Source organism: Abramis brama (assembly GCF_963993115.1).
Source record: "Abramis brama genome assembly, chromosome: 2".
Taxonomy (NCBI): Eukaryota; Metazoa; Chordata; class Actinopteri; order Cypriniformes; family Leuciscidae; genus Abramis; species Abramis brama.
The window spans coordinates 16,501,830-16,517,089 of NC_139964.1; the positions used below are offsets into that span (position 1 = coordinate 16,501,830).

The window sequence follows — 15,260 nt, forward strand, 5'->3', positions numbered from 1 at the left end:
TAAGCTGTGAACTAGTGAGTTAATTCAAACTAAGGTACATGTGTGGTACTAAGTACTTTCTTACATAATTACAGTGTACCAAGTTTGTAACATGTATGTAACAGACTCGGCTTGTTACATATGTGTAACAGTAGCTGCCTATTACATGTGTGTAATTACAATCTGTAAGTACAGGCTGTACCATAACTTAGTTACATGTTAATTACATTTTGGTACATGTAATTACAATGTTTATTACTAAGTAATTAACTAAGTAATTACTCTGTATCAAGGACACCGTAAAATAAAGTGTTACCGAAACTTGGGATTACATCATCTCACTCTTAAACTCACTCTTAAAACTTAATCTTTCCTTACTCTTTTCTTTCTGCAACGCGTATGAATGTGTATGTGTGTGTTTGTGTTAGATATTAGTTTTATGTGTTAGAATAATCAATAAAGTCTTGTTTGTATTTTAAAGAGAAATATTACTTGTGTTATTGTGCTTACAAAGTTTAATGTCTTAAACTTCTGATCTAAGTTACCTTGCTAACTATATAGTGTTTCACTATAGTTTGGATATTTATATCCGTTGCAGAGTTGATAGTTACAGCCAGTTCAAATGAACCGCGAACGAGTCATTTGCTCGGTTATAATAAGTGACTCTTTTGAATTCCCTATAAATTAATTAATAATTCCTTTGAGCTAAATTGTAATCTCTACAAATTAAAAATATCTTACAACAACTTTTAAGAAATAATTTGAATTATATTGAAAAATCTGGAACTTAATCTGTAGAATTACTGTGATGTTGTAATGACCAATATACATTTAAGTCAGAGATTAGGCTCTAATTGAGTTCAGTGATTCAGATCAAATTATGATTATGTTCAAATATAACCAACACCACTTGATCAACTTTTCTTTTTGTTCATCTGGCTGTAATAACTCAGATCAACAGCCAAACAAAATCTAAAGATAATCATTTGAAGGTCAACTGCCCAACTAAATTGAACACTAATCTCCATAACGATGTCTAAAATTGTGATTTTTCTCCTTCAGTGATTCTGCTTGTTAACATCAGGTGTCTTCAATAATGGTCAATCATCACTCAATCAATCACTTAATTAGCTCATTAACTTTAACACTCTTGAGTCTGGAGCCAAATAAACTCCCAGGAGAGTTCATTTAACACTGGAGTTTAACACTTTTTCTTGTTGACTCAACTTTTGTAAATAACAGTTATACGAAACTGAAAATAAGATGTATGTGATACAAAAAACGTTTAGTTGAGTCAACTTGACATTATTTGTTTTCTGGAGAGGTGCAAGTATTCTGTAACAAATCTTTTGTTGTTGAGCCAATTCAAAAATTTTTGTCTATTGGAAATCATTTGGTCATCACCATTGTGCTGATGAGCGTTTCCTTTGGTTGGTCAGTTTGACTCTTGGTCTTTTGTGTGAGTTTTTGTGGTCTTTGTAACAGTGTTTAGCAAAAGACATAATTTGTTGCTAAAATAAAAGAAACCAAGATGCTCAAGTTTTCAGCCTCATAAACTAGAACAAATCACTCATCTTATTTCTGAACAAAATGCATTATTTTATCTATTAATATTTCACCAACAAAACTTTCTTGCTGCAGATCAGACATTCTGAATTGTGATTCTCAACAAGAGCTTCTGTAGGCGTCTGACAGAAATAAAGAAAATATGGTTAATAAAGTAAGACTTGATTTTCCTGCTGAGACAAAAGCTCAGATCAAACCCCCTGCAATTAAACAATAAAACGCAGCCCTGGAGAAAAGATCTCAAAGGAAGAGCACAGGACACCGCCTTGCCCAAACTCAACTACTTATATATACATCCACCTCTCCCTCCTCCTTCCTTCCCCCCTGATTCAAGTCACTGGAAGTTCACTGAGAATGTCTTTAAATCACATCCCTGATAGCAGACCAACACTGACTCAAGGTTGAATCTTAACATTGATTTTTCATCAGGTTTGCACCCTGAAATAATGTTATTTCACTGATGAAAAATAGATCAATATGAACATAAAATCGTTATTTGTCCAACATTATTTAAATCACTTACTTTACATCGAATCAACATTGAAACAATAACAAATCAATCTTGCTTTATGTACAACAGGATCTTAAATAAATCTTAAATAAATAGAATAAATCTTACTTTATTTCTATGCCGGTGAATCACGTCCGTTTCGACATCTTTTAAGCAGAGATGATGCAGGGCTGAAATTAACAGGGTTTTGAACCAAAAAGTAATTAACTCCAAAACAACTCAGAACTAAACAGCATTACCTTCTTCAGTTATTACTAACCAGTTTGGTTTTATTTCTGTCAGACGACTACAAAAGTTCTTACAGAGAATTAACAGAGGTTAAGATGCACTGGCTGGGGGTTCCTTGTTCACTGGACCTCTGGTAAGGTATGCGTGTCCATAAATAGGTCAAGACCTTATCTTTTTCCCACGTGGGTTCCTTTCCTCCTCTATTTGGGCCATGTGTGGCCCGCCCTAAGTCATAGTGAAAGCCAAGTCCTGCATGAGAGAACACACAATCCCTATATTGCACTGTAAAAAAGAATACATTGATTTTATTGATATCTAATCAATAAAATTGAGGCAACAGATTACAAGCAATATTATTAATTAAATTTAACAAATTAGAATTGAGTAATAATTAATCAAATTAATTCCTTAAAAGTTAACCATTTAAAATGAGTAAAATTTACAAAATATCTTATATTGCCAACATTGAAGACACCTGGTGTTAACAAGCAGAATCACTGAAGGAGAAAACCATAATTAAAGTCACCATCGTGGAGATCAGTGTGTGTTTTAGTTGGGCTCTTGACCCTTAAATCATTTACTTTAAGTTTTGTTTGGCTGCTGTACATGAGTTATAACAGCCAGATTGAACAAATAGAGAAGGTGAACTGATGATGTTGGTTATATTTTAACATAATCATTATTTCACAATCATTTGACCTGAATCACTGAAAGTGAATACAAGGTCAGAGTATTTTGAGTCTCTTTTGCACTGATAAGGAAAAAAGCGAGCAGATCACGCCGGCATGATTGCCGACCTCGGGGGGATTAAATCCTTAACTACTGATATAATAAAAAAATATATATTTGTGTTTTATTTGAATGGTTTTATAATATCTGCATCACATATATTTCCCTACGTATGCCATCTTGCGCCCACTTAGCGATTGTATTGAAAATAACTACTTGTCTTGTTGCCAGGACGATTTTTTATACAAGCTGGATTTACATTATCCCTTAAATCTTAGGACTTTTATTACAAACAACAGATAATAGAAATATCATATATTTTGTCTGTATAATACAAATAATAGGATTTTTGAGTAGGAGAATATTTTTTTTAAGGCATGAAATGACTCAAGACTCGGACTCGTGACAAAGGACTCCAGTCTCGACTCGGACTCCAGCTTAAAGACTTCAGACTTGACTCGGACTCCAGATGAAAGACTTGTCAATTTAATTATGTTGATAATAGCTTGGAGATGTTGTGTAAGGAGCAAACAAACATCTCTGGTGTGGACTGACTAGATCATCTCAAGGGGGTTTAGATACACACTGGGGGAACGGAAATCAAACGGTGGGAGTGATTATGTTACAATGCTTTTTTTGGAGTTCAGTTTTGGATGATGCTGTGAACTATTAACCCGGACTGAACCTGTAACGTCTCTGTTAATGTTTTAGAAGAAACAGCAGCAGCTCTGACTGGATCAATTCATTCTCAGGAGACAATTACATGCCAGTCAAAACCCCTCAGGAAATAAGACCAATGGTGAAACATCAAAACACACAATAATTTGGAATTTTTATTTTTTTTCTTTGTTGAGAGGGACACCTACATTAACTTTAGTTTATCTACTCAACTTTTTAAAATGCACATCAGCTTCTCCGTGAAGAATAAGCTCAGTTTAAATGAAAAAAAATGACTGTGAATATATTGTGAGGAAAATAACTGACCTTGTATTCACTTTCATTTTCTGTTTCAGTGCTGCTTTTTCACCCAGTTAAGGCTGATAATGGTTTCATGATGTCTTAAACAACATCTCCAAGCTAACATAATTAAATTGATATTAGAAAATCTTTCAACTAATGCTATTTCTTCCTCAATGATTTTTTTGTTACTAGTATTTTTTTCTGTATTCTATGTCAAAGAAAGTTTTCTTAGGAAATTCTCTGCCAGAAAATGTCATTCGTCATTAGTTATATCACTCTTGGATATGAGTATACCCCATTAAAATCATAACACATATCTTGCAATCTAAATAAGCAACCCTACTGATCATGTTCCCTATTATTAAAGAACATTAATGCTGTTGTTTATCTGGTAAAGTGAATCAAGTCTTTCTGCAGTGAAAAGTGAAAGTGATTGTACGCAGAGCTCTGTCTGACATAAACAGTCCTGATTTACAAGAAGAGGTGGGGTTCCTGCTATTTCCTTTTGGCAGTAGCCTATTGAATATGTGGCTCTAATGCTGTACGCCCATAATATCCGGTGAAGTGAATCAGGAAGTGTACAAGTTGTGTTTGTTTGCTCTTTTACAATAAACTTTTACAATTGCTTGATGCAATTTCATAGCCAAAATCCAGGAAACCCTTTAGATAATCCGATGTAGAAATCTCACGGGAGTTTCACATTAGAACTAAAAAGTTCCCCATGCAGATTTTGCTCAGATCTCACTACATGATGACTATATACTAAAAAGTGATCAACATCATCTGATTAGTTTGTCTTACTTTTTGTTACCATTACAAACACACATCTAAAACACACAGTTAAAGCAACCAAAGAACTGATATTAAACAGTCAAGAGTGAAGAGCCAAACTAGAGCAAACACTGATCACCATAATGGTAATAATATATATAATATACATTTAAGTCAGAGATTAGGCTCTAAATGAGTTCAGTGATTCAGGTCAAATGATGATTATGTTAAAATGTAACCAACACCTCCTGTTCACCTTTTCTCTTTGTTCATCTGGCTGTTATAACTCAGATACAGCAGCCAAACAAAACCTGAAATTAAACATTTAAAGGTCAACTGCCCAACTAAATCAAACACTGATATCCATAATGGTGATTAAAATTGTGATTTTTCTCCTTCAGTTATTCTGCTTGTTAACATCAGGTGTCTTCAGTAATGGTCAATCATCACTCAATCAATCACTTAATTAGCTCATTAACTTTAACACTCTGGAGTGTTATTTTAACTCTTTACCACTCTTGAGTCTGGAGCCATATAAACTCCCAGGAGAGTTCATTTAACACTGGAGTTTTTGCTGTGCAGCTGATTTCACTAATTAGTTCTCTCTCCTGCTGAATTTGCAAATCCAGGTGATTGGAACAAAATACTGAGGAGGACTTTTACTTTCTGAACCTGGACTTTCCACCTCTGCTTTTAACACCCTGCTGGTGGTTTCCATATGAACACCGAGCGGTGTTAATTTAACACCAGGGAATTTACTGTCTGTCTGTGTGTGTGTGTGTGTGTGTGTGTGTGTGTGTGTGTGTGTGTGTGTGTGTGTGTGTCAATGGGACAGTGTGCTAAAGAATGAACAGATGCAGATAGAACACAGATGCAGATAAAACACAAGGAAATGATGCAAGTAATGAAAATGAAGGATGGAGGAACAAAAGAAAACTTATTTATATAACCGAATGTTCTTGATCACTCAAGCGTCACTTTAAAGCGTCATCAGCTGATCATAAATTTATGTTGTTGAAGTTTTTCATAATATTCTGTATAATTTGTCATAAATTTCAGAGGAACGTAGGAATCAGAACATGACCCATGTCGAACTCAAACCTGACGTAAGAAAAACCGTCCAGGTTTGTAGAATCCTCCACAGTAGCGGTTTTAGGCACGGGCGAAACGGGCAATCGCCCGGGGCGGCATTTTTGGGGAGACGGCGCCGCCGGCAAGAGCTGAAAAAAAAATAAAAATAAAAATTGCGCCGCGAAGCGGTTTTCTATTATCTATCATTTCACTGTGTCGGGAATTGGCAAATTTGCGCCACCTGCAGCTACAGGCGCCCCTGCTTGATGCCGTGCACAGAAGCTGTTTGTTTGCGAAAGGGAAAGGGGAGGGTGCGCGGAGGCGCGGGCGCGGATGACAGTTCACCTCTGGGTCTCTTCCAAATGGAACGGACAAGGGGGGATCCATATAGTTATCTAAGTCAGTCACATCTCGACTTTCTTCCAAATAACGCACATTTCATTCATAATATTATAAATACAGGCCTCTATATTTCCTGCACATTTTTGTTCTTCTGAATTGTCTGAATGGCTAATAAAAATAGGTAATACAAAACGATTACTTGGTCACCACCACCAAGGTGAATTGGTTTAGTCTTGACTTCTGGTCGTGACTCGTCTTGAGTGACAGTTGGTATGGGGGGGGATCAGGGGAAATCTGTTGATTGTCGATGTCGAGTGCCAAATAAGAGATGGACAAGAAAGGTCAAAGCCATCAGGTGCCCAATTTAGAAACGAGCGAAAGATAAACGTATGCAACTATGTTTTCTCTGTATGATTACGGTATCCATGTCATGAATGAAGGGGCAATATTAATTGGTGGGTATAGGCCTAACTCTTATTTGTTAGCCTTTTTGCTATGATTCTTGCTATGCTTAATAATTCGGTTTTAACTCAAACGCGAGATCTAATTTCACCATAATATTGTGCTTTGCAACAAAACTGTTATAAGTTCAGTTATTACACTGCAAAAAAATGCTTTTCTTACTTAGTATTTTTGTCTTGTTTCCAGTCCAAATATCAAACATTTCTTAAATAAAGATGCATAACGTTATTTTACTAAAATATTAAAATGACATAAGATATTATGGGGATATATTAAGATATTGGGGGGGCGCTCGAAGGGGGTCTCGCCCAGGGTGTAATTCAATGTAGAACCGCCACTGATCCTCCACATCCCCCTCATGTTTCTCACATTGTTGAGTTATAATCAGAGGAATCAACTTCAAACGCATTTCTGCACAGGAAGTGTTTCCTGCTGAACTCTTTCCTGATCCAGGTTTACCCAGCAGAACAATTAAGATTAAAATAAACCTGTCCTGTTTTTTATAAACTGTGTCTGATATAAAAAAATCCTAATATTACAGAAAATAACTGTGATTTTTTTTACTTCCATTTTCTTTTCTTTTAAATTGTACTCTAAACTCTGTAAAATTACAAATAATATCTGTAAATTAAATATTGTTATTTTTATGTATTGTGACGTTAATTACAAATTGCAGTAATTCACATTTTTTATACAGAAAATGTACTGTATTTTTCATACAGTATTTGATCTGGTTTCTTAAATTCCATACAGAAGTATGTCAAATTACAAATATAATCTGTAATTAAACAGTAACAAAACAGTTTAAATGATAAAACGGTTGAATGACTGGCAGCCCACCCAAAACCCCTGTAACATTAAATTAAAACATCCAAAATTAAATATATTGAAAAACACAGTTATTTCACAGGTATTTCCTGAATTATTACGATCAAATACCTTCATTGTAAAAAAAAAAAAAAAAAAAACGTAAAAAAATGGTCAAATGACTGGCAGCTGTGGCTGCCAAACAAAAACCGTAAAATTAAAGTAAAATATTCAACTTTAAATAAAGTGCTAGAAACTTTAACAGAAATGTGATGTCACCATTATGGAGATCAGTGTTTGCTTTAGTTGGGCTCATGACCCTTGAATTATTAACATTCGTTTTTTTTTTTTCTGGCTGCTTTAACTGTGTTTTTGATACACATTTGTTATGGCATTGTATGTAGGAAAAAATCTCATCAGATGATGTTGATTGCTTATTATTGATGTTGCAGTCATATGATTGCCTGATACTCTGATGTGTATTCAAATATTTAGATCGTTATGTCATCAGTATTATGACATATGACTATCCAATATTCTGAGATTACAAATATATATACAAAAAATGTTTTCTAGGCTTTTTTTTTTTATAGGAGTATAGAGCCATCATTAATCAACATGTGAATCTCAACAATGGTAACAATCAACAAAGCTTTTTTGTGACTTTAGTAGCTTGCTGCGTGACGAGTTCAGAGATGTAGAGTAGTTTAGAGTTCTCCATCATGGTGAAATCAAACTTTATTATTTTCAATAAAACATAAACTTCTAAACCTCTGTTAATGCTCAATAAGAATGTTAGTATGAAAGAAATACAGTCTGTTTTGCGGGTCACCATTGTACTGGAGAGTAGAGCCTGTGCTTCAGTCCAGGATGAGCAGAGAAACATTGACATTATGCTGTGTTGTTTTATTTAAAAGCAGTAACTGTGTAGTTGCTGATGCTGTGATGTATACTCACAATAAATCATGCATGTAGTTCACTGCAAGAGATTCACTTTTTACAGTGAATATGTTTGTTAGTAAAAATTCAGAAATTATATGTGAAATAACTGTGTTTCTGTTAAGAAGTTTAATGAAGATATCTGTAAAAGTCTTTTGCACTTTATTAAATCTGCCTGTGGATTAAAGACTTCCTAACAAAGAGGCCACAGTCAGTGAGGATGGGCTCACATCATTCCACAACTACGCTAATCAGCACGGGAGCCCCACAAGGCTGTGTGCTAAGTCCATTTCTTTACTCCTTGTATACTCATGATTGCGTACCATCTAATGACAACAACATCATAATTAAATTTGCGGATGACACGACTGTGCTGGGGCTGATCACCAGAGGAGATGAGTATGCCTCCAGAGAGGAGGTACAGAGGCTGACGACGTGGTGCACGGAGAACAATCTTACCCTAAACATCAAGAAAACGAAAGAACTTATGATTGACTTCAGGAAGAAACAGATTGTTCACACACCACTGCATATCAACGGGGAGATAGTGGAGAGAGTATCAAGCTTTAAATTTCTGGGCACACACATTTCTGAAGACCTTTCATGGACAACAAACATCACAGCATTAGTCAAGAATGTGCAACAGTGGATGTACTTTCTCAGAATGCTTAGGAAAATAAACCTGTCAGCGCGGCTCCTGGTGTCATTCTACCGCTGTTCTATTGAAAGTGTCCTCACATATAATATGCTGGTGTGGTATGGATGCAGCTCGGCTGGTGATAAAAAGGCCCTGCAGAGAGTTATAAAAACCGCACAGAACATCACAAACCAACAGCTACCTGCTCTGGATGACATTTTTAACTCCCGCTGCCTGCAGAAAACACATAACATTGTGTCGGACCCGAATCACCCAGCCCATCAGCTTTTTGAACTGTTGCCATCTGGAAAACACTTTAGATCGATCAAAACACGCACAACCAGACTCATGAACAGTTTTTATCCCAATGCCATAAGGATAATGAACCATGAACTGAAACTACATCCTCAAATTATTACCACAAGACATTTTTGACATGCTAGATAATTAAGTGAAATAACACTAAGCACCTTATTTAACTAGATGTACCGCATGGCGGTACAAAATATGACCGCCGCTCAGGCCTGCACTGGCTTTCCACAAAAATAAATGACGTGGAGCAATTTGGCTGTATTGCGTGTTTATGTATATAGCCTACCTAAAAAAAGTAGTAGTATGTGCATGTCTGTCTGTGTGTGTGTGTGTATGTGTGTGTCTGTGTGTGTGTGTGTCTGTGCGTGTATGTATGCGTGCGTAGGTGTGTGCGCGTGTGTGTTTGTGTGTGTGTGTCTGTGCATGTGGATTTGTATGGGTGTGTATGGGTGTGTGTCTGTGCGTGTGGATGTCAGTGTGTGTGCATGCTTGCGTTTGTTTGTATTCCTTCATGTGTGTGTGTGACAGTTAGGGTTGCCAACTTCAGAAAAGGAAAATGCGGGACAATCGTGGTTATTTATAGGAAAATGAGGGACACTCAAAATATTTGTACTGTATCACACAGTGTACGTCATTTCAGTGTCTGCAGTTAAGTTTGTGTTTAAAAGGTTATCAGACATAAACACATTTGTATTGCTTAACCTATTTATGTATTTAATTCTAAAAATAATTTTAATGTCATACATGAAAAAAGTCACATTACAAACAAACCATAGTTCAAAATAACAGCATTTATCTAAAATAGAAAGCTTTTTTAACATTATACACTAGGCTTACAGTTCAAAAGTTTGGGGTTAGTAAGATTATTTTTTGGGAAAAAAAATAAAGAAAGTAATTGCCTACTTTTATTCAGCAAGGATGCATTACATTAATCAAAAGTGACAGTTAAGATAATGTTACAAAAGCTTTCTATTTACTTTCTAAAAGCTTTAAAACATTAATAATAATCAGAAATGTTTTTGAGCATATTATTCCCTCAGGTAGATTACATGTTTTCTTGCGTGGCTGGATGTTAGACTCATGAACAATAATCACGTTGTTTGCATTCGCCAAAATTGATTAGCCGAAATCAAAACGTGGACAGTGAAAGGAAATTACCGTTAGCGCGAGACGAGTCCGGCTTGAAGCGGAAGCGACCAGACGGCAGAGGATGTTCGCAAATCAAACAATGATTTGTCTCAAAACAGTGATTAAAAAAAGCTGTGATTGGATGATGACAGGTGTCGGTGATCATTCTCAAGTGTCGTGGTCAGCACTGCTGCTGTTGCTGTTGTATCAGTCAGTGGTTTATCAGCTTGTCAAAAAACGGGACACGGGAGGTCACGCACGGGACATATAAATTAGGCCCAAAATACGGGACGTCCCGCCTAATTCGGGACAGTTGGCAACCTTAGTGACAGTATCATCCTAAACCAGCAACCCTTCGCTCAACACCACCATCTACAGGCCGATGAGTGTACAGTCACTAAATGTGCACATAAATGAATTTATTTTATACCCCCCCATGGATGAAATTCTACGAAACTTAGCATACCCCCAGAGTATGTCAAGTTAATCATACACATGAAATATGGTGCAGTTCTGAACATCTCAACTGAAGATAGGGGCGATCAAAGCAGAATAATATTGCATTTTCATTTTTTATGGGAAGGGGCGCAAATCACAAATGAGTGATTATGGGCTAGGTTGATGTGGGCCCTTAAGACCAACATACCATAAAAATTTCTTCATCCTCGGTGCCACGGTTCAGGTAGTTATTTAGGAAAAACTGCATTTTTTGGGTTTGGGGGGGCCCAGCGCGGGGGGGAAGTGGCCCCCGGGGACCAAACGAAATTTTTCCGTAAAAGTCTAGTGGGGCTACATGCCCACCAAATTTCATGTTCCATAAACAAACACACCGTGTTTCGGTGTCCCTGGTATCGTTGACGAAAAAATTCAGTAGATGACAAAAAAAAAAAAAAAAAAAACTTTGACAATCCCTATATGACCGCTTTCGCTAGCTACGCTAGCGGCGGTCATAATAATGGGCAATTTGCAATATGAATTTAACTACTCTTGCTGTGTACGTTGGAAAGTATAAAAATTTCATTGTATGTTTGTACAATGACAATAAAGGAATCAATCAAATTAGGATATTTTACATTCAGCTTATGGGTTTTGAATGGCAGCCTTTGCTGACAGTCATTTGACCATTTTTATGTTTTTTTTTTTTTTACAGTGAAGGTGGAGGTGTTTGATTGTAATAATTCAGGAAATAGCTGCAAAATAACAGTTTTTTTTCTGTAAAACATTTAAGGAAACATTCTGTAAATGTTTTTTGCACTTTATTTAAATTAGGATATTTTACTTTTTTTTTTTTGTTTTTTTTTTTTGGCAGCCATAGCTGATAGTCATTGACCTTTTTTTTTAAAGATTTTTTTTTACAGTGTGAACTCCATGTTAGCACAGGGTGCCAAACGTTTACCATTAATGGAAAAAAACAGTCGAAGACCATCAACTGAAGTAACAGGAAAAGGGCAGCAGAATGTTTATTTTCACTTCTCGTATTGTAATATAAATAGAAGTATGTTACTGTAGTAATACAAATGTATTTCATTTGAGTGTACAAATAAAGAATATTGCTTAATATAAACTTAAACTACAAACCAATAACAAAATATAACCATTAAAAAAATCAACTTATTTATTGTAAATATTGTCAATAAATATTATTATTTATTATTATTTATTTCTTTTAGACGTCTACAGAAGTTCTTATTGAGAATTAACAGAGGTTTAGATGTTGTTTTACTGTTTTGTTTAATGTTGCCATCAATGTTTGCGGTAGTTGGTTTTATGGTCAAAATATTACTGATTTACCCTTTCTGCTGTTAATATGTTTAATTATTTGACCTACTCCCTGTATTTAGTTTTGGTTATTTGATTTGAGTGTGGTGTGTGTCCCTGCTCTTTGCTCACCTGTTTGGCAAGTTGGAGACAAGAGCAGGTTATGATGTCACGTGACATACATTGTGTTTCACATAGTTCATTTTGATGTATTAGTTCACTAGTTTAGGAGTGTTGCCACCCGCCAGAGGTGGAAAGTCCAGGTTCAGAAAGTAAAAGTCCTCCTCAGTATTTTGTTCCAATCACCTGGATTTGCTAATTCAGCAGGAGAGAGAACTAATTAGTGAAATCAGCTGCAGCAAAAACTCCAGTGTTAAATGAACTCTCCTGGGAGTTTATGTGGCTCCAGACTCAAGAGTGGTAAAGAGTTAAAATATGAGTGTTAAAGTTAAAGGGATACTTCACCTCTGGAAAGATGAATGTGTATTTAAAATAGGTCATTTATGTAGAATAAATGTGAAGAAATTTAAGAATTTGGAGTTTGCCCGGGTTTTTGAGATCGCACAAAATGTCCGGGATTCTGCTTTTGCGTTCTACAGTCGCCATTCATCATGTTTACTGTGGCGAGACCTTTAAATGTTTAACTTTAGATTTTGTTTGGCTGCTGTACCTGAGTTATAACAGCCAGATGAACAAAGAGAAAAGGTGAACAGGTGTTGATTATATTTTAACATAATCATCATTTGACCTGAACCACTGAACCCATTTAGAGCCTAATCTCTGACTTAAATGTATATTGGTCATTACAGCATCACAGTGATTCTACTGAATAATATTGAGATTTGTCAATATAATCCAAATGATTTCTTAAAAGTTGTTCTGATATTAAAAAAATTTAGAAAAAAAATCTTTCTTTAAGGCACACACAGACATCAATAATCAGTGTATGAATCTCAACAATGGTGACAAAAAGAATATTAAATTAGGAAAAGGAAATTACTAAGACAATTCAGATCATAATTTATTCACACCGCAATGCATGATGGGAGCCATGAATGAGTTTTGATTGGTGGCACCCAGAATGCACTGCAACATGCTTTATTATTGTCACCATTGTTGAGATTCACAGGCTGATTCTTGATGTCTGTGTGTCAAAAAAAAAAAAAAAAACCTTTTCAAAGTGTTTTGATCAGAACAACTTTAAAGAAATGTTTTGGATTATATTGAAAATGCTGATTATATTGAAGCGAGCGTACTGTAGAATCATACACTGCTGTAATCAACAAGGTAAACCTGACTCTCTGAATGAGCTTTGTAATTCAAGTCAAAAGATGATTATGTCAAAACATAACCAAAACGACCTGATCAGCTTGTCTCTTTGTTCATCTGAGAGTTATAACTCTGAAAGAACAGCCAAACAAAATCTAACGTTATTAGTTTAGGGGGCAAGAGCCCAACTAAAGCAAACACTGATCACCATAATGGCAACTTAAAAAAGAGATTTTCTCCTTCAGTGATTCTGCTTGTTAACATCAGGTGTCTTCAATAATGCTCAATCATCACTCAATCAATCACTAAATTATCTCATTAACTTTAACACTCTTGAGTCTGGAGCCAAATAAACTCACAGGAGAGTTCATTTAACACTGGAGTTTTTGCTGTGTGAGTTCATGGGTGGAATAAATATATGGCAGGACTTTTACTTTCTGACCCCTGGACTTTCCACCTCTGCCACCCGCTGTTAGTTTTGTTTGTTTAGTTAGTAAAGATAAGTTAGGGTGTGCGAGTAGCACGCTGAAGATGTTGCTTTGATTGTTATTTTATCAGTAAAAGACTGTAAAAATGCAATGGAAAAAACATGTTAATTGGTTAACATATGTACCCTTACTATATACAAGGACAACTGTAATAGATCTCATGGGACATTCCATGTAATTTTACAGTAAAATATTCTTAAATGTAAAGAAACGTTACAGTTACAGTAAAAAAATATAAAATATATATATAGAAATATTTATGTTTTACGGCATTGAACTAGTTTACGGTAAAAAAAAAAAAAGTGGTTGCCAGTACTTTACCGGAAAAAAGTATGATATTACAAACAAATTTGTCAGAATTGTTAATTTTGTTGTGATAGTAAGTAATTTTAGCAGTAGAGATATTTAAGATAATTAGCAGAGAAGGAAGGGAGGAGGGATTGATAGAGACCAAGGTCAGTAGGATCTTTCTATTTGCGCCACTTCCTCTCTGCATCCCGAGTTTAGAACGATGTTCACGGAGAACATCAGATAACCAGGAGGCAGAGGGTGTGGATGAAATCCACTTAAAACTAATTAAACAATAATGCTTTGAAAACAGCAGTGTTTTTTAAGTGTTGCTGTAACATCAGTGACTCAATATGAATCTGATGTAAGTATGGAACTCTTAAAACTTAAACGGATTATCCACTGATTCAAAATTGCAACAAAAATGTAGGGGGAAAAAATGTAATTTCCCCTGGTTTCCATTCCTGAACATGGTTATCTTACCCATGTGTGTGTTTCCTCATGGGAAATGATAAGAAAGAAATATTAAACTCTTTTTTTTTTTTTTTTGCCAAAGTGAGGTCTGCAAGAAAAGCCCTGATTTACAGGAAGAGACATCAGGAGTCTCTGTGTCTGTGTGTTTATGTGTGTGTTTGTGTCTTTGCACTTGTACCATTGGAGTGAAGACAAAGAGAGTAAAGTATGGACATTTTGGCCGGTCCTCACTTTCTGAGAGCCCTTTATAGGCCTGTTTGAGGGTCAAGACCAGGTTTTAGGGATGAGGTTATAATTATGTTAAGGGTAGGTTTACGGTCAGGCTTCGGGTCAGGAACTTAGTTAAGATGGGTATGGTTAGGGCAAAGAGCTAGAGACTGCATCGTGTCAGTGAATGTCTTCCCATAGATAGATGTACAAGGATGTATGTGTGTGTGTGTGTGTGTGTGTGTCAATGGGACAGTGTGCTTAATTAACAAAGATGCAGAGCATAAAGCATTTTGATTCTGTATAACTCGTCTTTTATTTCATAGAAACGTAG

General features: G+C 35.7%; 2 protein-coding genes across 6 annotated transcripts in view; one reads left to right on the forward strand and one right to left on the reverse strand.

The window, feature by feature from the left end:
* The window catches only part of LOC311077785 (uncharacterized protein), a 77,491-nt gene extending 75,081 nt beyond the window's left edge, over positions 1 to 2,410 (reverse strand). For 2 of the 5 annotated variants that reach the window (XM_084106405.1, XM_084106401.1), the window contains exon 1: positions 2,165 to 2,410. The gene's annotated coding sequence lies outside the window, so the exon portion shown is untranslated. The remainder of the gene's footprint in view (positions 1 to 2,164) is intronic. The other 3 variants (XM_084106402.1, XM_084106403.1, XM_084106404.1) reach the window with 3 other exon arrangements.
* The window catches only part of LOC311077948 (B-cell receptor CD22-like), a gene marked incomplete at both ends in the record, with an annotated part of 214,999 nt that overhangs the window by 168,927 nt on the left and 30,812 nt on the right, over positions 1 to 15,260 (forward strand). The gene's annotated exons all lie outside the window — the stretch shown is intronic.